General features: G+C 33.2%; 1 long non-coding RNA gene across 1 annotated transcript in view; it reads left to right on the forward strand.

Moving 5' to 3' along the window:
- The first annotated feature begins 317 nt into the window (after positions 1-317).
- Positions 318-24136, forward strand: part of LOC135710302 (uncharacterized) — a 31133-nt gene continuing 7314 nt past the window's right edge. The window contains exons 1-2 of the long non-coding RNA XR_010518413.1: positions 318-333; positions 7599-7613. This is a non-coding gene — a long non-coding RNA (uncharacterized LOC135710302). The remainder of the gene's footprint in view (positions 334-7598; positions 7614-24136) is intronic.

The following is a 24136-nucleotide window of genomic DNA, read 5'->3' on the forward strand; positions in this document are numbered from 1 at the left end:
TTGAATGTTTTTATGTTATGTTTACATTGTTATCTTTTGTTCTCTTTTTCACTACTGTTAGTATCCAACTCTATTATTTTTTTTTGCATTTCAGGGATCCTGGAAGTTTTCCTCAAATATTTTGTTCCTGTTCAAGGGTTTACTGGAAAGCCTATTGGTAAGCAGTCTTTTTCTTGATAATGTATTTATTTTACATTTACATTCATATATATACAAATATATACATACATATGCCCAGTGTATATATACTCAAGTAAACTGCTTTTGAATAAAAAAAAAAAACAAAACAATATTGATATTTTTTGTATTTTTTTTCAGCCGGTTGGAATCACGGTAAGTAAACACGATAATATACTACTAGATACGATAATTAGCTTTTCCCGGACGCATGCTACAAGCAGCTGAGGTTCGGCGTGTAAATTTTTCACGTGATAGTAGGTCACAATTGACTTGGTAAGTGGATGTCGTGCCAGTAGGATAATAGGATGTTTCCTATTTTCGGGTATAGCCACGTGCCTGAGGCGGCCACGGATTTTAAAAATTCCGTCGACGAGAATCGTCATAATTCGTAAGTCTGAATTGGGTGCAACCTGCCTGTTTCTGGCTATTGCTGCGATGTCTTCAGCGAAAATTTCGAGTTGTGCCAACCGAGCTAGGCTGTTGGTGGCTTCAGTGAGTTCATAAGAATCCATACGCGCGATCATGGGTGGTTGCCGGGCTTACTGTTGTGACTAAAGTGACGTAGAAGAGCAGCGATACGCACGAAAGTCTTAAAAATGCACCGGTAGGGAAACGGATCTCTCTTCGTCTCTTTCTAAAGATGCTAAAAAAAAAATAGAATCCGTAGAGCACACTGCAGCAAATTATATTGTCGCCTGGACCTTATTGGAACAGCGATTTTAACAATAGAAGATTAATTGTGAAATCCTACATTGACGCCCTGTTTTCAAATTGTGCCCATGAAAAGAAAGTACCACGAATCTCTAATGCACTGGATAGATGATTTGAAGCAAAACCTGTGCATGGTTGACAACATGGGCATTCTGACGGACGGCTGGAGTGCGTTGCGGGCACACATGGTTTGTAGCTGTCTAGATGCGTCGACCCTAAAGCAGTGGGAAATCCATCATTAACAACAAATGTTCCTTAATACAAAGATCTCATCAAATTTCTACGTACTCATCTTAAAGTGCTCCAGTCGCTGACACTGTCGAAGTCTCGTTCAATCGATCCAGTCAAATCGAACTCGTTTCGATCTCAGAAGTACAAAACACGGTTACCAATACCAGCTCATCCCTCGGTATCATGCTGTTGATGTTCGGATAGGGTCTCGTTGCACCAAATTTACAATCGAAGACTGAAAAAAAAATATACCCGTGAGCTTAAAGTGAACACGGTCGATTCTTCTTGCTGAAGCATTCCATTCGGAGTTATACTGGCCGATCACAAGTTCCATGAACCGGGATCGATTGATCTGCTGCTGGGTATAGAACTGTACTTTGAACTGCTCTTAGAAGGATTCATTAAGCCGGGTCCTGAGAAGCCTGTTCTACAGAACACTGTGTTCGGATGGGTAGCACTTCATCTTCCTCGTGACCAACCTAAGGCAGCTCACGTATGTAGCACAGAACCACTCGATGACCCAATCTCCCGCTTTTGGGAAATATAATCTTACTGGTCATCTAGCACTCGTTCTCCTGAGGAACCCTTCTGTGAAGAACACTTTATAGCTAACACATTTCGTGACCAATCGGTTAGATTTGTGATCACCCTTCCGAAACGACCCGACGTGTTGTCCCAACTCGGAAGTTCTAAGGAAATAGCCACTCGTAGATTTCTTGTCCTTTAACGCAGACTTGATGTGAACCCTAAGCTCAATGAGGTTTATGCTGCATTTATTGTGGAGTATTTGCACCTCAACCATATGCAGGAAATCGACGACACTGACAACACATTCCCATCTTACTACCAACCTCATCATGATGTGGGGAGAGCTGACAGCACGTCTACCAAACTACGGGTAATGTTCGATGCCTCTTGTCGGACGGATAGCGGAGTATCCCTTAATCAAGCGTTGATAGTGGGTCCAGTGTTGCAGGACGACGTACAGGATATATCGCTTTGCTTTAGGATGCACCAGTTTGCGATTATTGCCGATGCTGAGAAATTTTATGGACAGCTTCGTCTTAACTCTGTTGATTTTTCACTGCATCGTATTCGCTGGCGTTTCTCCTCTTCAGAACCGCTCAAAACTTTCTAATTAACCTCCTACGTTACGTACGTTACTGCCTCGACACCGTAACGCTGCCGTACTGCTTCGACACTGCTTGGCCACAAGATGTCTTTTAGAGCTGTCAAATCAAGGCGCTGATCAGTTTACTCAAGCGGGGGATGTCCGACGAAGAAGGACAGGAATAGTGCAGAAAATTGCAAAACCTGTTGCAGTCTGCTGGATTCAATTTACGCAAATAGGCACCCAACTCGCCGTCTATTCTCTCAGTCAAACCACCAGAACTGCGTGAAGAACGTTTCGTGCTTGCGCTAGATTCCCCAACAACCATCAAAACCCTTGAACTCATGTGGGAACCATCGATGGATCTACTCCACTATTCCGTTCCCAAATGGTCCCAAACGAACATTATCACAAGACGAACCGTGCTGTCAGACACAGTAAACTTGTTCGACCCACTCGGGTTGATTGGCCCTGTGATAGTCCTTGCTAAAATCTTTGTCCAATGTCTGTTGCGAACGTCTGAATCCTGGGACGAATCATTAGACGAGCTCCAACAGAAGCATTGGTTAGAGTTCCGCAACTGTTTACATGCACTAGCATTTATCACCATTCCTAGATAGGCAACACCCGCCTCCGTTTGCGTATCAATTGAAATACACGGTTTCTGTGACGCTTCTGAGAAAGCCTAAGAACCGTTTCAACCGACGGGAAGATTGTCGGTCATCTATTGGCTGCCAAGTCGAAAATAGCACCTCTTTTTTTTTTCCTCTGGTTTGTTTTTTCTGTTAAAATTATATTGCATTTTATTGTTTCTATAATACTTATTCATATAAGTTCCAAATAAGATTATTTTTGTTTTAAAAACCCACATTTCAATTGCAACTACTGTAAAACTTACAATATTCTTTTATTAAGCCAACAATAGTAAGTTTTAATTGAAAATTTATTTGTTGTGTCCATTTCCCATGAATGCAAAAATATCTACCAACCATTCTTTCGTTTTCACCCGGATAAAGTGTAAACAATAACACAAAACTGTTCTCTTTTGAATTCAGCTCTTTTCCGGGTTCCACGTTAATATTATTTTGAACTGTGAATTTCGGGAAATAAGTGCAAAATTTCCAAAAATATTGAGACTTGAGGTAAGTCAGCATGCTGCAGTTGCTAAATATAAACAGTTTGTCTTTTTTTTTTCTTTGATTTGTTTTTTGTAATCAGAGATTTTATGATTCAGAAAGGTTTTCTAAATAAAATTGCAATTCTGTATATTACAAAAAAAAAAAAAAACAAAACACAAAAATAATCGCCAAATTACTATTGAATCAATAAACGTATTTCTATTTCTACTGCGTGTATTGATGATGATGATGATGGTCCCACCTCTTACCCCTACAAAGGTTTGAGCTGGACGATTTATCTTTAAGATAATTAAATGAAAATAATGACATTTTAACCAGGTTGGCAAACTAAAATCAAACTGGTTTCAGTTACAGATATAAATTCCCTCTAGAGTTTACAGTTGCTTCACAGTTGTCAGACTTCATAAAATAAATATGATTGAATCAACAAGCAATCTCTTTTAAAAACAAACATTTTTTTGTTGAACCAGCTACAAAATTTGACAGTTTACGTCAAAACCATGTAAATACGAAAACATTTTCTTTTTGATTCAACAATCCATGAGTTTTCAGGAACAAAAATACTGGATTGTTGAAACAATAATGATATCATTTTGCAGCCAAAACAAAATGAAATTCTTATTGATTTTACGTCAGATATTATTACGTTTAAAATATTTTTTCTGCGTGTTTTTCTGACAAGGTTGGAACTCTCTTTAGCACTTCTGTTGGGCCATCTCTACCAGAATTTTCAAAACAATACAGCATAGGTAAAGACCATCTTTTGGACTGACTCGATAATAACGCTACACTGACTCCGTTCAACTCTATCGCGGTGGAAGACTTTCATTGCCAAGTTTCGGAAGTGCAACATCTCACGGTCAACGGCCTTTGGGCACATGTACCTGGTATCGAAAATCCGACGGATATCATCTCCCGTGGAATGTATCCGACACAGCTGATGAGGCAACCATCACGGTTTTGGCCCTCTAACGCAACAAACATCCATGGACTTACCGGCTGAACTACTCGAAGAGAGATCCGTTTCACTAACGGTGCAGGTGCATTCACCAAATGAAATCTTTTTCATTCGGTCGTCGTTTCCGACTCTCGTGCGTATCGTTGCTCTTATAGGGTTAACTACCTCATTTCCGGCCTATTAAGCACAACCCGCACTTAGTCTTTTTTAATCTAGCGCAGTTTAGCACCAAACGGAATGTTATTATTACTGATGGCTTTCAAATTTATTTACCTTTCCGCACGTACCGCAAGATTTGAAAAAGAGAAACCAATTGTTGAGATGTTGTCAAAAGTCTAACACTGCTTCTTGACACCAAACTCGGCCTATGGATTCTAAACTCGGCCTAACGCATTGAAACGCCATCGAAACGCCAATGAATTCACATCGGCCTATCGGAGGAAGATGAAAATTGATTCGGTCGGAGCGTTTCTTTTGTTTTGGAAATAATGGGTGCAAACCTTCATACCACGCGTTCTCATTGACTTCGTTCGGTAGCTTATTTACTCAAGTATCGTAACAAACGCATATTTGACTTGTTAACTCTGAAATCATGGATTTATTTGAAGTATTCTGCTCGATAGGCCCAAAATGGGCGATTAGGCCGAAGTAGTTCTTTACCCTACGTTGCTCTTCTATGTTCCTTTAGTCACAACAACCGCCATGATCGAACGTATTCACACTTACGAATTGTGACGATTCTCGTCGACGGAACTCTTAGAATCCGTGGCCGTCTCAGGCACGCGGCTCTACCCGAAGATAGGAAACATCCTGACATCCACTTATCGAGTCAATTGTGACCTACTATCACGAGAAAAAATTACACGTCGGACCTCAGCTGCTTGTAGCATGTGTCCGGAAAAAGCTCTGGCCAATTCGCATTTGAAACATGGCACGAAGCATACACAGCAAAAAAATAATTTTGATATCACATCAAAGTGGATGCACTACAATCATGTCGAAAATTTCATGTAATTTTTATGACCACATAAATAAACAAATGCAGTAAAAGCAGCGTAATGTCAGCTCATGCATTTTATTAATAATAATTTTGTCCTTTTTAGCAAGTAATATTACACCATATTTTCGACATGATTGTAGTGCATCCACTTTGACGTGATATCAAAATTATTTTTTTGCTGTGTAGTGCACTCCGAGGGGCTGTCAACTTGAGTATATTCAATTCATACAAAATTACAGCCCATGGGAGGTTTGCCTCCAGAAAGAGTTACTCCAACGTTACCCTCCCTAAACACCGCAGTGGACCGCTCCAGTATTGTAAAGGGCTCCGTCAACAAAGTGCTTCGTACATAGCAAAAGAAAATGTAATATCGATCAACGTAATTCAAACTGATGTATGAAATAATGATGTAATAGACAAAGCCGATGTAATTTTGTTCGCAAATCTGTATACATCGTACAACGTAATTTTTTTTTTATTACACTTAAAGCGGAATGACCTCTGTGCAGCTGTTTGGATGTAATACTCAACCTCAACTATTCTTTTTTGTGTAGCCATGTCTTGTCGTGTGTCTTGTCACTAAGGCAGTTCATGTAGAGTTTGTCTACAATCTCTCCACTATTACTTTACCAGCATCTTTAGAAAGAGACGTAACGCGGTACGACAACTTGTCGATCGGCGACAGTTGGGGATTTGAGCCTATGAGGGACTTGAAAGTGTCACGGAAGGTTAACCATTCTGACACGCCAATTTCAGGAAACAATTTCCAACTAAAGGTTGGAAGTTTGACTTCTGGGAGCTTAATGCATGAATAAGGGTGATCTGTGAAATTTGCACTACCTCTGGAGTTAGTCGGTAAATTCAATTTCGTTTCCGCGGCTATCTTGTGAATTCCATGGTTAGAAAACTAAAGAGTCGCACATAATTATTTTCAAACGATTGCCGAATAAGCCGATTTGCTTATTCTGTAGCCATTGCTGCTGCTTCGTCGTTGTCGAAGGATATAAAGATGCGTACTGTTCAGAGGTTTATTTTGACTAATTTGATACTGGTTTCTATATAGGTAGTAAGGGGAAACGGCTCTAATGTTGGCCTATTGATCTAAGATTGGGCCCATCGCTAAAAATCAACTATTTATCAATTTTATCTAGATGGACGCGTTGGGACGATACTAATGGATATTTTTGGTCGCTATTGAAAATTTAGTCGATTGCTGAATTTATGTATAGGCATTTAGGCCGACATTACATCCATATATATAGGATTTCTGTGCAGAAGGGATTGATCAAAAGGCCGACTCTATCGAGATCAATTTCGCTCCCTAGCTGAAGGCCAGTGATAGCAGAGGAAAGATTGTTATTGACATTCATATGGGAGTAAACGAGATCGTTAGTGCTATCGTATACCATTGCCTATATCAGTACATGAGAGTGTGTTGAAATCGGGATAAATTGATTCTTAATCCTAGAGTTGCTCCAACATACTGAAAAGATAAATTTTTATCACAAGTGATTATTTTGAATTTAATCATGCATGACTACTGGCAATGTAATCATGGCTCGGACTCAATAAGGTGAAGCGTGAATTTGCATGCTTTTAAAGCTTTTTTGATTTCATTTATTATTGAGTGTATCCTCTTCGCGTTCAGACTCTTATCCCTCTGAAACTTTTTAACACCCCTCATTCAGACTGATTCTCTGATCCATTCCCATCTAATTTCAAAAAAAATCTCATCATTAATGTGTTTCCCCGAAAACCTAAGTAATTACTAGACTGTTAAAAAGCAACCAAGTGAGTGTCACTCCCCCTGGCACAAGAGATGGTAAAATGGCTAACTAGAAATCACTAAGGCCCTATATAGTAAAAGTATGGACGTCTGTCAGAGGTTGTTCCAAGCGAACCGACAAAATGCACCGCTTTGCTCGATTGGAACAGCTTTTTCAGTTTGGTGGTGACAGTCGTCCATACTTAGAGGGCTTTAGTAATCACCAGCCGCAAAAAAATCTCAAAAAATTTGCTAAGTTCCATCCGCAGTTTGCTAGTCTACGAGATTACGTGGTTGGCCATTTTTTTTTCATCTCGTGCGTGTAGCGCCCACGTTTATTTTTATCCGGGTCCCAAAATTGGCCTCCGATGGCCATCTACAGGAGCGGATGTTCTTTCAACGGGACCAAAGAGAACGAGTCAACTTGTTGAATATTTATAATGCTTTTGAACAAATAAAAAAAAACCAAAACAATATTGATAATTTGTGTACTTTCTTTTCAGCCGGCTGAAATCAATGTAAGTAAACACGATAATTGCACACCATTCATTATAATAATTTTAAATGTTGACGAATTGATCTGTTTGATGTGTTGAAAAGAGATTCACAGTGAAATATTTGTTGTGTTGGTGCTGTCAAAGTGATTGTGACAAAGTGAGCTTGTTTCAGTTAAAAACAATGTGTTTGTTTCCTGCCGGTATAGCCTCGATCGCGCGTGCTCTACTTTGTGGTTTTTGTTAGAACAAAGAAAAGTGATACTGTCGGTAAGGTGTGCACCCGAGTGCATAAACATAGTTGAGGCTTGTGGGGCAAAAGACACTATGATTTATCCCAGGCTACTATTGTAGAAAATCGTTAGTGATAGAACGCCAATCGAAACATTGAACGTCGTGTGATAGTGGAACCTAATGAAGGCCATGTGTTTTTTTCGTAGTTTTTAGATTTCGGAGTTGAAAGATCGTCGGTGGCAGTCGTTTGCTTACTGAGCAAAAAAAAACGGTCCAGGTCATTCATATTAATGAGATTTATGGTCAAATCACTTATTTATCGTGTATTTTGCAAAACTTGTCGTCGTTGCTGGTACCGGCTTTCAATGGTTATAACAACTAGAATAATGATAAGCCCCTCGTGGCCTTAGAGCGACCGTTTTAACTTACTGAGCAAAACATCATGAGTCTAATCTCAGGCCCATCCACATTCAAGATTCGTCAATCGTTTTCGTTTTTCGTGTTTCGTTTTTTTCGATGATTAACAAGGAGCTCGTTTACCTAGTGGCAAACGTTTCTGCTTACTGAGCAGAAGACCGTCGGTTCAATCCCAACATCCGTCGTATATGATCGTTAGGTGATTAATTCATATTATAGTTTACCAAAACGAATTATGCTGCAAACCCAACCCTCTTACCCAAAATGTTAGAATAAAGTTAAGTTATGAAAAAGCAAAAAAAAAAAATTAAATTAAATCAAGTTGAGTTTATATAAAGTTAAAGTTTAGATATTTTAAAGGAAAGCTTAAGATGAATTTAAGCTACAGCTAAGTTAAATATGTGTTAACACTATTTTATAGCTATGTTGAGTAAAATTAAAGTTAAATGGAATTTAAGTTTATGTTTAGATGAAGATGTTTAGATGAAGCAGGTCATGTCAATTAATGTTAATAAGTTAAAGTTAAGTTTAAATTATGTAAAACTAAAGTTGAGGTTATGATATAGCTTGGGTTAAGTAAAGACAAATTTGAAATATTGTTTAATTAAAGTCAAGTTGAAGTTAAGTTCAAGTTATTTCGAGATAACTTCAGGGAAACTTCGGGTCTTGTCAGTTTTTGAAACTTGAAAGTTCTTGTCCAGATAGAATTAAACCAAAGTTAACTTAGATAAAGAAATAAAAGTTAATGAATAGTTAAAAAAGTAAGTTTAAGTTGACTAAATTAAATTAGTAAAAGTTTAGTAAAACATATGTCATAGTTTTATTAGAGATAAAATCCAGTGAAGTTAAAATTAAGCCAAAGTTTAGTCAAAGTTTAGTGAAGGTTTCGTTAAAATTCAGTTAAGGTATAGTGAAAGTCAATAATATGTTAAAATTAAGTTAGAGTTATTAAAAAACTCTGCTAAAGCTCAGTACTATATAAGTTGAAGTTATGTTAAACTAAAAGTTATGTTTATTTTATTAAATAAGGTTTTGTTAAAGTTATATTAAACAAATGTTAAAGTTAAGTTGAAGTATTATTGTTCAGCTTTTAGTTAACGGTTTTGTAATACATAAGTTATGTTATGTTTGGATTAAATTAAAATGAACTTAATTTGTTAAAGTTATGTTACAGAAAATATAAAGTAAAGTTAACATTGAGTCAAAGTTTTGTTGAAGTTTATTGAAGGTTTAGTTAAAGTTTAGTTAAAGTTAAGGTAATGATACTTTAAAATTATGATGAAGCCAAGTAAGTTAGTTAGTTGAAGCTGTGTTAGAGTTTATTAAAAGCTTCGTAAAGTTTATAAGATAAAGTTAAATTTAAATAAAGTCAAAGTTTAGATAAAGGTTTATTCAAGTTGAAATAAAATAAAGACTCTGTTAAGTTAAAGTTAAGCGAAGGTTTAGTTAAAGTTAGGTTAAATATTTGTTTAAGTAATGATAAAGCTATAACTTAAAAAAGTGTTTTTGTTTAAGTTGTATTAATGTTATTTTCATGGAAATTCAGGAAATCTCCAGTTCATGGACTTCTTGGAAGTTGTTGAAAGCTTTTGAAATTTATTGACAGTTCTTGGAATATTTTGGAAGTTCTTGGAAGTTTTTGATATTTCTTGAAAATTTCATTTGCATCATTTCACTTGGAAGTTCTTGCTATGTTAAAATTCATTCAAAGGTAATTTAAAGTTGATTTAAAGTTAAGTTTATGTTGAGTTGAAGCTTTAGTTTAGTTAAAGTGAAGTGTCTTTAATTGCAAAGTTTAGCATACAAGTTCAAGTTTAGTTAAAATAAAGTTGAACGTTTGCTAACGATAAAATCAAGTTGAGTTTTATTAAGTCAATGATAAGTTGAAGTTTAGTTTAGGCTACGGTGAACATATGCTAAATATTTTTCAAAGCTAAGTTAAAGTTATGTTAAAGATAACTAAATGATAACTTTATGTTGAGTTAAAGAAAAAATTAATTTGAAGTTATTAGTTTATGTGTAATTTAAGTTAAGTTGAACATATGCTATTATTAAGTTAATGCTATTATAAGCCCAACAAACGATTCTGGCTGCAGACTAGCTCATGCAGTTTAAAAATGGCTCTATGTACTAATCTGCACCTAAAATTGTTAGTTGGAAAGTTACGTTATAGTATTATTATGAATATGACTATGACTATGACTATGACCATGACTATGACTATGACTATGACTATGACTATGACTATGACTATGACTATGATTAAGACTATGACTATGACTATGAATATGACTATGACTATAACTATGACTATAACTATGATTATGTCAATGTCTATGTCCATGGCTTTGTCTTTGTTTATATCTTTTTTTTTTTATCCTTATCTTTGTTTTAGTCTTTGTATTGGTCTTTGTTATTGTCTTTGGCTTTGGCTTTACACCAGTAACACTTGTAGATTACCTTCACGTGGTGTGTTACTGTTGCAGGCTTGCAATTGCTCATTACTGCTAAAATGCTAATTTTTAGAAATTATGAAACTATGAGATACTATAATGATAGTTTTTATTTGTAAGAAGCAAGAATGGGTGGTAAAGTTTGTGTATGACATACACAATGTATCAATTTTGCTTTCAGAAGGTCACAACTAGCGATTTTATGATCTCTGATTGCTCGCTCATCACGTTGCTCATCGTTACAGCTAATCGCTATTGTGACTCTCTAAAGGCTTAATTAACAAGTTTTATGTATCATACAACTACTTTACCTTCTCTTCTTGCATCTTGTCAATAATAATTACCATTAAACTATTTCATACCTTCATAAATCCGAAAAATAGCATTTTAGCTGAAATGAGCATTTGCAAGCTTGGTTATAAGATCTATTTCCTAAGCCCTAGTCCTGACATCTTCAAACTAGGGGAACAGGGTTTTTCAGTAATCAGAGGAACACATTTAAGTCCTTGTTACTTTTTCTGCTTTTTTAATAGTGACAAGACTCGGAGAAGTAGTCACAATGCATGTTGAATTGTAAAGTTAATGTAAATTAAATTTGAAAATTGACTATGACTATGACTTTGATTATGGCTATGACTATGACATGACTATGACTATGATTAAGACTATGAATATGAGTATGACTATGACTATGACTATGACTATGACCATGACTATGACTATGACTATGACTATGGCTATGACTAAGACTATGACTATGACTTTGACTATGACTATGACTATGACTATGACTATGACTATGACTATGACTATGACTATGACTATGACTATGACTATGACTATGACTATGACTATGACTATGACTATGACTATGACTATGACTATGACTATGACTATGACTATGACTATATGACTATATGACTATGACTATGACTATGACTATGACTATATGACTATGACTATGACTATGACTATGACTATGACTATGACTATGACTATGACTATGACTATGACTATGACTATGACTATGACTATGACTATGACTATGAATATGACTATGACTATGACTATGACTATAACTATGACTATGTCAATGTCAATGTCAATGTCTATGTCCATGGCTTTGTTATTGTCTATATCTTTATTTTTGTCTTAATCTTTATTTTAGCCTTTGTGTGTGTCTTAGTCTTTGTATTTGTCTTTGTTATTGTCTATGGCTTTGGCTTTACACCAGTAACACTAGTGGATTACCTTTACATGGTGTGTTACTGTTGCAGGCCTGCAACTGCTCATTACAGCTAAAAAGCTAATTTTTGGAATTATGAAACTATGAGATACTATAATGATAATTGTTATTTGTAAGAAGCAAGAATGGGTGGTCAAATTTGTGTATGACATACACAATTTATCAATTTCGCTTTCAGAAGGTCACAACTTGCGATTTTATGATCTCTGATTGCTCGTACATCACGTTGCTCATTGTTTTAGCTAATCGCTATTTTGACCCTCTAAAAGCTTAATAAACAAGTTTAATGTATCATATACATACTTTACCTTCTCTTCTTGCATCTTGTCACTAAGAATTACCATTAAAATATTTCATACCTTCATAAATTCGAAAAATAGCATTTGAGCTGAAATGAGCATTTGCAAGCTTGGTTTTAAGATCGATTTCCTAAGCCCTAGTCCTGACATCTTCAAACTAGGGGAACAGGATTTTTCAGTAATCAAAGGAACACATTTAAGTCCTTGTTACTTTTTTCTGCCTTTTTAATAGTGACATGACTTGGAGAAGTAGTCACAATGCATGTTGAGTTTTTAAGTTAATTTAAATTAAATTTGAAAATTAAACACCATTTTTTTTGAAAAATTGGATAATCTTCTTTGGATAAATTGACATAGTCATAGCCAATACCATAACCATAGTCATAACCAAAGCAGTTGTCTTTGTGTTTTTCTATTTCTTTGTCTTTGTCTTTGTCTACGGTTATGACTATGTCCATGACTATGACCATGACTATGACCTTGAAAGTTCTTGTAAAGATAAAATTAAACCAAAGCTAACTTAAATTAAGAAATAAAAGTTAATGTATAATTAAAAATTTAAGTTAAAGTTGAGTTAATTAAATTAAAATTAAGCCAAAGTTTAGTTAAAGTTTAGTGAAAGTTTCGTTAAATTTCAGTTAAGGTATAGTTAAAATCAATAATATGTTAAAATTTAGTGAAAGTTATAAAAAAATTATGCTAAAGCTCAGTACAATATAAATTGAAGTTACGTTAAACTAAAAGTTATGTTTAGTTAGTAAGATAAAGTTTTGTTAAAGTTATATTAAACATATTTTAAAGTTTAGTTGAAGTATTATTGCTTGGCTTTCAGTTAACGTTTAGTTATGTTTGGTTAAAATTATAGCGAAATTAATTTGTTAAATTTATGATAAAGAAAATATCAAGTTAAGTTTAACATTGAGTCAAAGTTTTGTTGAAGTTTATTGAACGTTTAGTTAAAGTTAAGGAAATGATTTTTTTAAATTATGTTAAAGGCGAGAAAAAGTTGAGAAACTGTTAAAATAAGCTAGATAGTTGAAGCTGTGTTAAAGTTAATTAAAAGTTACGTAAAGTTAATAAGATAAAGTTTAGTTTAAATAAAGTCAAAGTTTAGATAAAGGTTTATTCAAGTTATTGACTATGACTATGACTATGACTATGACCATGACTATGACTATGACTATGACTATGAATATGACTATGAGTATAACTATGACTATAACTATGATTATGTCAATGTCTATGTCCATGGCTTTGTCTTTGTCTATATCTTTTTTTTATCCTTATCTTTGTTTTAGTCTTTGTATTTTTCTTAGTCTTTGTATTTGTCTTTGTTATTGTCTTTGGCTTTGGCTTTACACCAGTAACACTTGTAGATTACCTTCACGTGGTGTGTTACTGTTGCAGGCTTGCAGTTGCTCATTACTGCTAAAATGCTAATTTTTAGAAATTATGAAACTATGAGATACTATAATGATAGTTTTTATTTGTAAGAAGCAAGAATGGCTGGTAAAGTTTGTGTGTGACATACACAATGTATCAATTTTGCTTTGAGAAGGTCACAACTAGCGATTTTATGATCTCTGATTGCTCGCTCATCACGTTGCTCATCGTTACAGCTAATCGCTATTGTGACTCTCTAAAGGCTTAATTAACAAGTTTTATGTATCATACAAATACTTTACCTTCTCTTCTTGCATCTTGTCAATAATAATTACCATTAAACTATTTCATACCTTCATAAATCCGAAAAATAGCATTTTAGCTGAAATGAGCATTTGCAAGCTTGGTTATAAGATCTATTTCCTAAGCCCTAGTCCTGACATCTTCAAACTAGGGGAACAGGATTTTTCAGTAATCAGAGGAACACATTTGAGCCCTTGCTACTTTTTATGCCTTTTTATTAGTGACAAGACTCGGAGAAGTAGTCACAATGCATGTTGAATTATAAAGATAATGTAAATTAAATTTGAAAATTGACTATGACTATGACTTTGATTATGGCTATGACTATGACATGACTATGACTATGACTATGATTAAGACTATGACTATGACTATGACTATGACTATGACTATGACTATGACTATGACTATGACTATGACTATGACTATGACTATGACTATGACTATGACTATGACTATGACTATGACTATGACTATGACTATGACTATGACTATGACTATGACTATGACTATGACTATGACTATGACTATGACTATGACTATGACTATGACTATGACTATGACTATGACTATGACTATGACTATGACTATGAATATGACTATGACTATAACTATGAGTATAACTATGACTATGTCAATGTCAATGTCAATGTCTATGTCCATGGCTTTGTTATTGTCTATATCTTTTTTTTTGTGTCTTAATCTTTATTTTAGCCTTTGTGTGTGTCTTAGTCTTTGTATTTGTCTTTGTTATTGTCTATGGCTTTGGATTTAAACCAGTAACACTAGTGGATTACCTCTACGTGGTGTGTTACTGTTGCAGGCCTGCAACTGCTCATTACAGCTAAAAAGCTAATTTTTGGAATTATGAAACTATGAGATACTATAATGATAATTGTTATTTGTAAGAAGCAAGAATGGGTGGTCAAATTTGTGTATGACATACACAATTTATCAATTTCGCTTTCAGAAGGTCACAACTTGCGATTTTATGATCTCTGATTGCTCGCTCATCACGTTGCTCATTGTTACAGCTAATCGCTATTGTGACCCTCTAAAAGCTTAATTAACAAGTTTAATGTATCATATACATACTTTACCTTCTCTTCTTGCATCTTGTCACTAAGAATTACCATTAAAATATTTCATACCTTCATAAATTCGAAAAATAGCATTTTAGCTGTAATGAGCATTTGCCAGCTTGGTTATAAGATCTATTTCCTAAACCCTAGTCCTGACATCTTCAAACTAGGGGAACAGGATTTTTCAGTAATCAAAGGAACACATTTAAGTCCTTGTTACTTTTTATGCCTTTTTAATAGTGACATGACTCGGAGAAGTAGTCACAATGCATGTTGAGGTTTTAAGTTAATTTAAATTAAATTTGAAAATTAAACACCATTTTTTTTGAAAGATTGGATAATCTTCTTTGGATAAATTGACATAGTCATAGCCAATACCAGAACCATAGTCATAACCAAAGCAGTTGTCTTTGTGTTTTTCTATTTCTTTGTCTTTGTCTTTGTCTACGGTTATGACTATGTCCATGACTATGACCATGACTATGACCTTGAAAGTTCTTGTAAAGATAAAATTAAACCAAAGCTAACTTAAATTAAGAAATAAAAGTTAATGTATAATTAAAAATTTAAGTTATAGTTGAGTTAATTAAATTAAAATTAAGCCAAAGTTATGTTAAAGTTTAGTGAAAGTTTCGTTAAAATTCAGTTAAGGTATAGTTAAATTCAATAATATGTTAAAATTTAGTGAAAGTTATAAAAAAATTATGCTAAAGCTCAGTACAATATAAATTGAAGTTATGTTAAACTAAAAGTTATGTTTAGTTAGTAAGATAAAGTTTTGTTAAAGTTATATTAAACATAATTTAAAGTTAAGTTGAAGTATTATTGCTTGGCTTTCAGTAAACTTTAAGTTATGTTTGGTTAAAATTATAGCGAAATTATTTTGTTAAATTTATGCTAAAGAAAATATCAAGTTAAGTTAACATTGAGTCAAAGTTTTGTTGAAGTTTATTGAACGTTTAGTTAAAGTTTAGTTAAAGTTTAGTTAAAGTTAAGGAAATGATTTTTTTTTTAAATTATGTTAAAGCCAAGAAAAAGTTAAGAAACTGTTAAAAGTTTAAATAAAGTCAAAGTTTAGATAAAGGTTTATTCAAGTTGAATTAAAATAAAGACACTGTTAAGTTTAAGTTAAGCGAAGGTTTAGTTAAAGTTAAGTAAATTTTCAGTTAAAGTTAGGTTAAATATTTGTTAAAGTAATGATAAAGCTATAACTTAAAAAAGTGTTTATTTTAAGTTATTTTAATGTTATTTCCATGGAAATGCAGGAAAACTCCAGTTCGTGGACTTCTTGGAAGTTGTTGAAAGCTTTAGAAATTTATTGACTGTTCTTGGAATATTTTGGAAGTTCTTGGAAGTTTTTGATATTTCTTGAAAGTTCTGTAAGTATCAAGAATCATTTCACTTGGAAGTTCTTGCTATGTTAAAATTCATTCAAAGGTAATTTAAAGTTGATTTAAAGTTAAGTTTATGTTTAGTTGAAGCTTTAGTTTAGTTAAAGTGAAGTGTCTTTAATTGCAAAAGTTAGCATACAAGTTCAAGTTTAGTTAAAATAAAGTTGAACGTTTGCTAACGATAAAATCAAGTTGAGTTTCATTAAGTCAATGATAAGTTGAAGTTTAGTTTAGGCTACGGTGAACATATGCTAAATATTTTTTAAAGCTAAGTTAAAGTTATGTTAAAGATAACTAAATGATAACTTTATGTTGAGTTGAAGAAAAGATTAATTTGAAGTTATTAGTTTATGTGTAATTTAAGTTAAGTTGAACATATTCTATTTTTAAGGTTATGCTATTATAAGCCCAACAAACGATTCTGGCTGCAGACTAGCTTATGCAGTTTAAAAATGACTAAAATATATACGTACCCTAATTAACAAAGCACAAGCAATAAAAAATCTTAATTTGGCCACTAAATACTACAGGGGTGCACCAATAAACAAAAAATAAGTTGCAATAGAAATGAAGAAAAAGGCAATAAACAAATAAAAAGCTTCTTTTAATAATTTGAATGTGAGCGGTGAAAATGGCAAAAAGGGCAATAGTAAATAAAATACGCTCAATTATATAAGGATGAATATCCACTAAATTATGAAATTTGAGCACTAAATAACTCACTTTCGTCACCTGCAGTTGAACATATTTTCCCATAAAAGTGGCAAAATGAGCAATGTTATATTGAATAACCGCAATAAATAAATCTAAAATGTCCCACACAAAGCGCACAGTTATCACTGTTTTAATCCAATTATGCTGTAAAATCGTGATTATTTCCCCAAGAAAAAAAAATGAAAATATCTTTTAAAAACTGAAAAAGTTCCAGGATCCAGAAGATACATGTATGCTTGAACATGAGGATGAGCCATCGTAAAATATGAATCGTTCTTAAAGAAAAGAAAATAATTCATGCAGGAAAGTAAAAATGAGCAATTAAAAACGAACACTGCGCAATATAAAATAAAACAAAATTCCAATGATATTCAGGAAATATTCCTTTAAATTGAAAGTTTATGAGCCAATAACCCCGATCAATTTCCATATGGTATTTTCAAGACAGCGATAAGTAGTGATACTGTGTCTTGGCTAACAAAGTCGATGTCGATAAAGAAGATTAACGAATGTGGGTCTCATTGAAAAAGGTACCATTAAACAAAATCAAAAGAGCACTAAAAACAGCTGTTTGAGCAATATATACGTCGAAAAAGAGCACTAGAAAATGCCATTTGAGCAATATAAAGGTAAAAAAAGACACAAAAAGCACAATGAATGTCCCAGGGAAAATTTCAAAAACGCTCAACAAAAAATAAGAAATGAGCAAGAAACGTATAAAATTAGCACTCTGAGAAATAAGTTGAGCATTTTATAGGCCATGAAGGTCACTAAGAACGAAAACAATATCTTTTGAAAACCTGCAAATCTTCATCGAACCATAGACAAACAGACATAACACTCGCATCTTGTACATCGAACACGCATTTAACGATCAATTTAAATATGTGTTAGTTGATAACACCTCCGCCGGTGGCGCCCATAGTTAATTTTCTTGCGTTTGATGTTTACACACTACTGCTATCTGTTGAGCGTGCTACCCGTGACAGTGTTCTCAACAGATGGCGGTAATGTTTTAGAGAAGATGGTTTACAGTGGAAACTATTCAATGTGTTATGTCTGCTTGTCTGTGATCGAACTATCGCCTCATTTTTTTTAACAACAATCAAATGAAGGCAAGATTAAATTAACTATGGGGGCCACCGGCGGAGGTGTTATCAACTAACACATATTTAAATTGACCGGTAAATGCGTGTTCGATGTACAAGATGCGAGTGTTATGTCTGTTTGTCTATGGTTCGATGAAGATTTGCAGGTTTTCAAAAGATATTGTTTTCGTTCTTAGTGACCTTCATGGCCTATAAAATGCTCAATTTATTTTTTAGAGTGCTAATTTTATACGTTTCTTGCTCGTTTCTTATTTTTGTTGAGCGTTTTGAAACTTTCCCTGGGACATTCATTGTGCTTTTTGTGTCTTTTTTTACCTTTATATTGCTCAAATGGCATTTTCTAGTGCTCTTTTGTGACGTATATATTGCTCAAACAGCTGTTTTTAGTGCTCTTTTGATTTTGTTTAATGGTACCTTTTTCAATGAGACCCACATTCGTTAATCTTCTTTATCGACATCGACTTTGTTAGCCAAGACACAGTATCACTACTTATCGCTGTCTTGAAAATACCATATGGAAATTGATCGGGGTTATTGACTCATAAACTTTCAATTTAAAGGAATATTTCCTGAATATCATTGGAATTTTGTTTTATTTTATATTGCGCAGTGTTCGTTTTTAATTGCTCATTTTTACTTTCCTGCATGACTTATTTTCTTTTCTTTAAGAACGATTCATATTTTACGATGGCTCATACTCATGTTCAAGCATACATTTATCTCCTAATTCCTGGAACTTTTTCAGTTTTTAAAAGATATTTTCATTTTTTTTCTTGGGGAATTAATTACGATTTTACAGCATAATTGGATTAAAACAGTGATAACTGTGCGCTTTGTGTGGGACATTTTAGATTTATTTATTGCGGTTATTCAATATAACATTGCTCATTTTGCCACTTTTATGGGAAAATATGTTCAACTGCAGGTGACGAAAGTGAGTTATTTAGTACTCAAATTTCATAATTTAGTGGAGATTCATCCTTATTTAATTGAGCGTATTGTATTTACTATTGCCCTTTTTGCCATTTTTACCGCTCACATTCAAATTATTAAAAGAAGCTTTTTATTTGTTTATTGCCTTTTTCTTCATTTTTATTTCAACTTGTTTTTTGTTTATTGGTGCTCCCCTGTAGTATTTAGTGGCCAATTTGAGATTTTTTATTGCTCATTTCGCTTTTTTTATTGATGATTAATTGTGCTGCCGTTTAAAAATGGCTCTATATACGAATCTGCACCTAAAATTGTTAGTTGGAAAGTTACGTTATAGTATTATTATGAATATGACTATGACTATGACTATGACTATGACTATGACCATGACTATGACCATGACTATGAATATGACTATGACTATGAATATGACTATGACTATGACTATGACTATGACTATGACTATGACTATGACTATAACTATGACTATGACTATGACTATGACTATGACTATGACTATGATTAAGACTATGACTATGACTTTGAATATGACTATGACTATAACTATGACTAACTATGATTATGTCAATGTCTATGTCCATGGCTTTGTCTTTGTCTATATCTTTTTTTTTATCCTTATCTTTGTTTTAGTCTTTGTATTTTTCTTAGTCTTTGTATTTGTCTTTGTTATTGTCTTTGGCTTTGGCTTTACACCAGTAACACTTGTAGATTACCTTCACGTGGTGTGTTACTGTTGCAGGCTTGCAGTTGCTCATTACCAGCTAAAATGCTAATTTTTAGAAATTATGAAACTATGAGATACTATAATGATTGTTTTTACTTGTAAGAAGCAAGAATGGGTGGTAAAGTTTGTGTATGACATACACAATGTATAAATTTTGCTTTCAGAAGGTCACAACTAGCGATTTGATGATCTCTGATTGCTCGCTCATCACGTTGCTCATCGTTACAGCTAATCGCTGTTGTGACTCTCTAAAGGCTTAATTAACAAGTTTTATGTATCATACAAATACTTTACCTACTCTTCTTGCATCTTGTCAATAATAATTACCATTAAACTATTTCATACCTTCATAAATCCGAAAAATAGCATTTTAGCTGAAATGAGCATTTGCAAGCTTGGTTATAAGATCTATTTCCTAAGCCCTAGTCCTGACATCTTCAAACTAGGGGAACAGGATTTTTCAGTAATCAGAGGAACACATTTGAGCCCTTGCTACTTTTTATGCCTTTTTATTAGTGACAAGACTCGGAGAAGTAGTCACAATGCATGTTGAATTGTAAAGTTAATGTAAATTAAATTTAAAAATTGACTATGACTATGACTTTGATTATGGCTATGACTATGACTATGACCATGACTATGACCATGACCATGACCATGACTATGACTATGACTATGACTATGACTATGACTATGGCTATGTCTATGACTATGACTATGACTATGACTATGACTATGACTATGACTATGACTATGACTATGACTATGACTATGACTATGACTATGACTATGACTATGACTATGACTATGACTATGACTATGACTATGACTATGACTATGACTATGACTATGACTATGACTATGACTATGACTATGACTATGACTATGACTATGACTATGACTATGACTATGACTATGACTATGACTATGATTAAGACTATGACTATGACTATGAATATGACTATGACTATAACTATGACTAACTATGATTATGTCAATGTCTATGTCCATGGCTTTGTCTTTGTCTATATCTTTTTTTTTATCCTTATCTTTGTTTTAGTCTTTGTATTTGTCTTAGTCTTTGAATTTGTCTTTGTTATTGTCTTTGGCTTTGGTTTAACACCAGTAACACTTGTAGATTACCTTCACGTGGTGTGTTACTGTTGCAGGCTTGCAGTTGCTCATTACTGCTAAAATGCTAATTTTTAGAAATTATGAAACTATGAGATACTATAATGATTGTTTTTACTTGTAAGAAGCAAGAATGGGTGGTAAAGTTTGTGTATGACATACACAATGTATAAATTTTGCTTTCAGAAGGTCACAACTAGCGATTTGATGATCTCTGATTGCTCGCTCATCACGTTGCTCATCGTTACAGCTAATCGCTGTTGTGACTCTCTAAAGGCTTAATTAACAAGTTTTATGTATCATACAAATACTTTACCTACTCTTCTTGCATCTTGTCAATAATAATTACCATTAAACTATTTCATACCTTCATAAATCCGAAAAATAGCATTTTAGCTGGAATGAGCATTTGCAAGCTTGGTTATAAGATCTATTTCCTATGCCCTAGTCCTGACATCTTCAAACTAGGGGAACAGGATTTTTCAGTAATCAGAGGAACACATTTGAGCCCTTGCTACTTTTTATGCCTTTTTATAAGTGACAAGACTCGGAGAAGTAGTCACAATGCATGTTGAATTGTAAAGTTAATGTAAATTAAATTTGAAAATTGACTATGACTATGACTTTGATTATGGCTATGACTATGACATGACTATGACTATGACTATGACTATGGCTATGACTATGACTATGGCTATGACTATGACTATGACTATGACTATGACTATGACTATGACTATGACTATGACTATGACTATGACTATGACTATGACTATGACTATGACTATGACTATGGCTATGACTATGACTATGACTATGACTATGACTATGACTATGACTATGACTATGACTATGACTATGACTATGACTATGACTATGACTATGACTATGACTATGACTATGACTATGACTATGACTATGACTATGACTATGACTATGACTATGACTATGACTATGACTATGACTATATGACTATGACTATGACTATGACTATATGACTATGACTATGACTATTACTATGACCATGACTATGACTATGACTATGACTATGACTTTGACTATGAATATGACTATGACTATGACTATAACTATGACTAACTATGATTATGTCAATATCTATGTCCATGGCTTTGTCTTTGTCTATATCTTTTTTTTTATCCTTATCTTTGTTTTAGTCCTTGTATTTGTCTTAGTCTTTGTATTTGTCTTTGTTATTGTCTTTGGCTTTGGCTTTACACCAGTAACACTTGTAGATTACCTTCACGTGGTGTGTTACTGTTGCAGGCTTGCAATTGCTCATTACTGCTAAAATGCAAATTTTTAGAAATTATGAAACTATGAGATACTATAATGATAGTTTTTATTTGTAAGAAGCAAGAATGGGTGGTAAAGTTTGTGTATGACATACACAATGTATCAATTTTGCTTTCAGAAGGTCACAACTAGCGATTTTATGATCTCTGATTGCTCGCTCATCACGTTGCTCATCGTTACAGCTAATCGCTATTGTGACTCTCTAAAGGCTTAATTAACAAGTTTTATGTATCATACAAATACTTTACCTACTCTTCTTGCATCTTGTCAATAAGAATTACCATTAAACTATTTCATACCTTCATAAATCCAAAAAAATAGCATTTTAGCTGTAATGAGCATTTGCAAGCTTGGTTATAAGATCTATTTCCTAAACCCTAGTCCTGACATCTTCAAACTAGGGGAACAGGATTTTTCAGTAATCAAAGGAACACATTTAAGTCCTTGTTACTTTTTCTGCCTTTTTAATAGTGACATGACTCGGAGAAGTAGTCACAATGCATGTTGAGTTTTTAAGTTAATTTAAATTAAATTTGAAAATTAAACACCATTTTTTTGAAAGATTGGATAATCTTCTTTGGATAAATTGACATAGTCATAGCCAATACCATAACTATAGTCATAACGAAAGCAATTGTCTTTGTGTTTTTTCTATTTCTTTGTCTTTGTCTTTGTCTACGGTTATGACTATGTCCATGACTATGATCATGGCTATGACCTTGAAAGTTCTTGTTAAGATAAAATTATACCAAAGTTAACTTAAATTAAGAAATAAAAGTTAATGTATAATTTAAAAGTTAAGTTATAGTTGAGTTAATTAAATTAAAATTAAGCCAAAGTTTAGTTAAAGTTCAGTGAAGGTTTCGTTAAAATTCAGTTAAGGTATAGTTAAAGTCAATAATATGTTAAAATTTAGTGAAAGTTATAAAAAAATTATGCTAAAGCTCAGTACAATATAAATTGAAGTTATGTTAAACTAAAAGTTATGTTTAGTTAGTAAGATAAAGTTTTTTTAAAGTTATATTAAACATATTTTAAAGTTAAGTTGAAGTATTATTGCTTGGCTTTCAGTTAACGTTAAGTTATGTTTGGTTAAAATTATAGCGAAATTAATTTGTTAAATTTATGATAAAGAAAATATCAAGTTAAGTTTAACATTGAGTCAAAGTTTTGTTAAAGTTTATTGAACGTTTAGTTAAAGTTTAGTTAAAGTTAAGGAAATGATTTTTTTTTTTAAATTATGTTAAAGCCAAGAAAAAGTTAAGAAACTGTTAAAAGTTTAAATAAAGTCAAAATTTAGATAAAGGTTTATTCAAGTTGAATTAAAATAAAGACACTGTTAAGTTAAAGTTAAGCGAAGGTTTAGTTAAAGTTAAGTTAATTTTCAGTTAAAGTTAGGTTAAATATTTGTTAAAGTAATGATAAAGCTGTAAGTTAAAAAAATGTTTAGTTTATGTTATATTAATCTTATTTCCATGGAAATTCGGGAAAACTTCAGTTCGTGGACTTCTTGGAAGTTGTTGAAAGTTTTTGGAATTTATTGACTGTTCTTGGAATTTTTTGGAAGTTCTTGGAAGTTTTTGATAGTTCTTGAAACTTCTGCAAGTATCAAGAATCACTTCACTTGGAAGTTCTTGCTATGTTAAAATTCATTCAAAGCTAATTTAAAGTTGATTTAAAGTTACGTTTATGTTTAGTTGAAGCTTTAGTTAAAGTGAAGTTTCTTCAATTGCAAAGTTTAGCTTACAATTTCAAGTTTAGTTAAAATAAAGTTGAACGTTTGTTAAAGATAATAT

Source organism: Ochlerotatus camptorhynchus, unplaced genomic scaffold (assembly GCF_037179485.1).
Source record: "Ochlerotatus camptorhynchus isolate MF236.1 unplaced genomic scaffold, CSIRO-AGI_Acam_v1.1 ptg000377l, whole genome shotgun sequence".
In the NCBI taxonomy this organism is placed as follows: Eukaryota; Metazoa; Arthropoda; class Insecta; order Diptera; family Culicidae; genus Ochlerotatus; species Ochlerotatus camptorhynchus.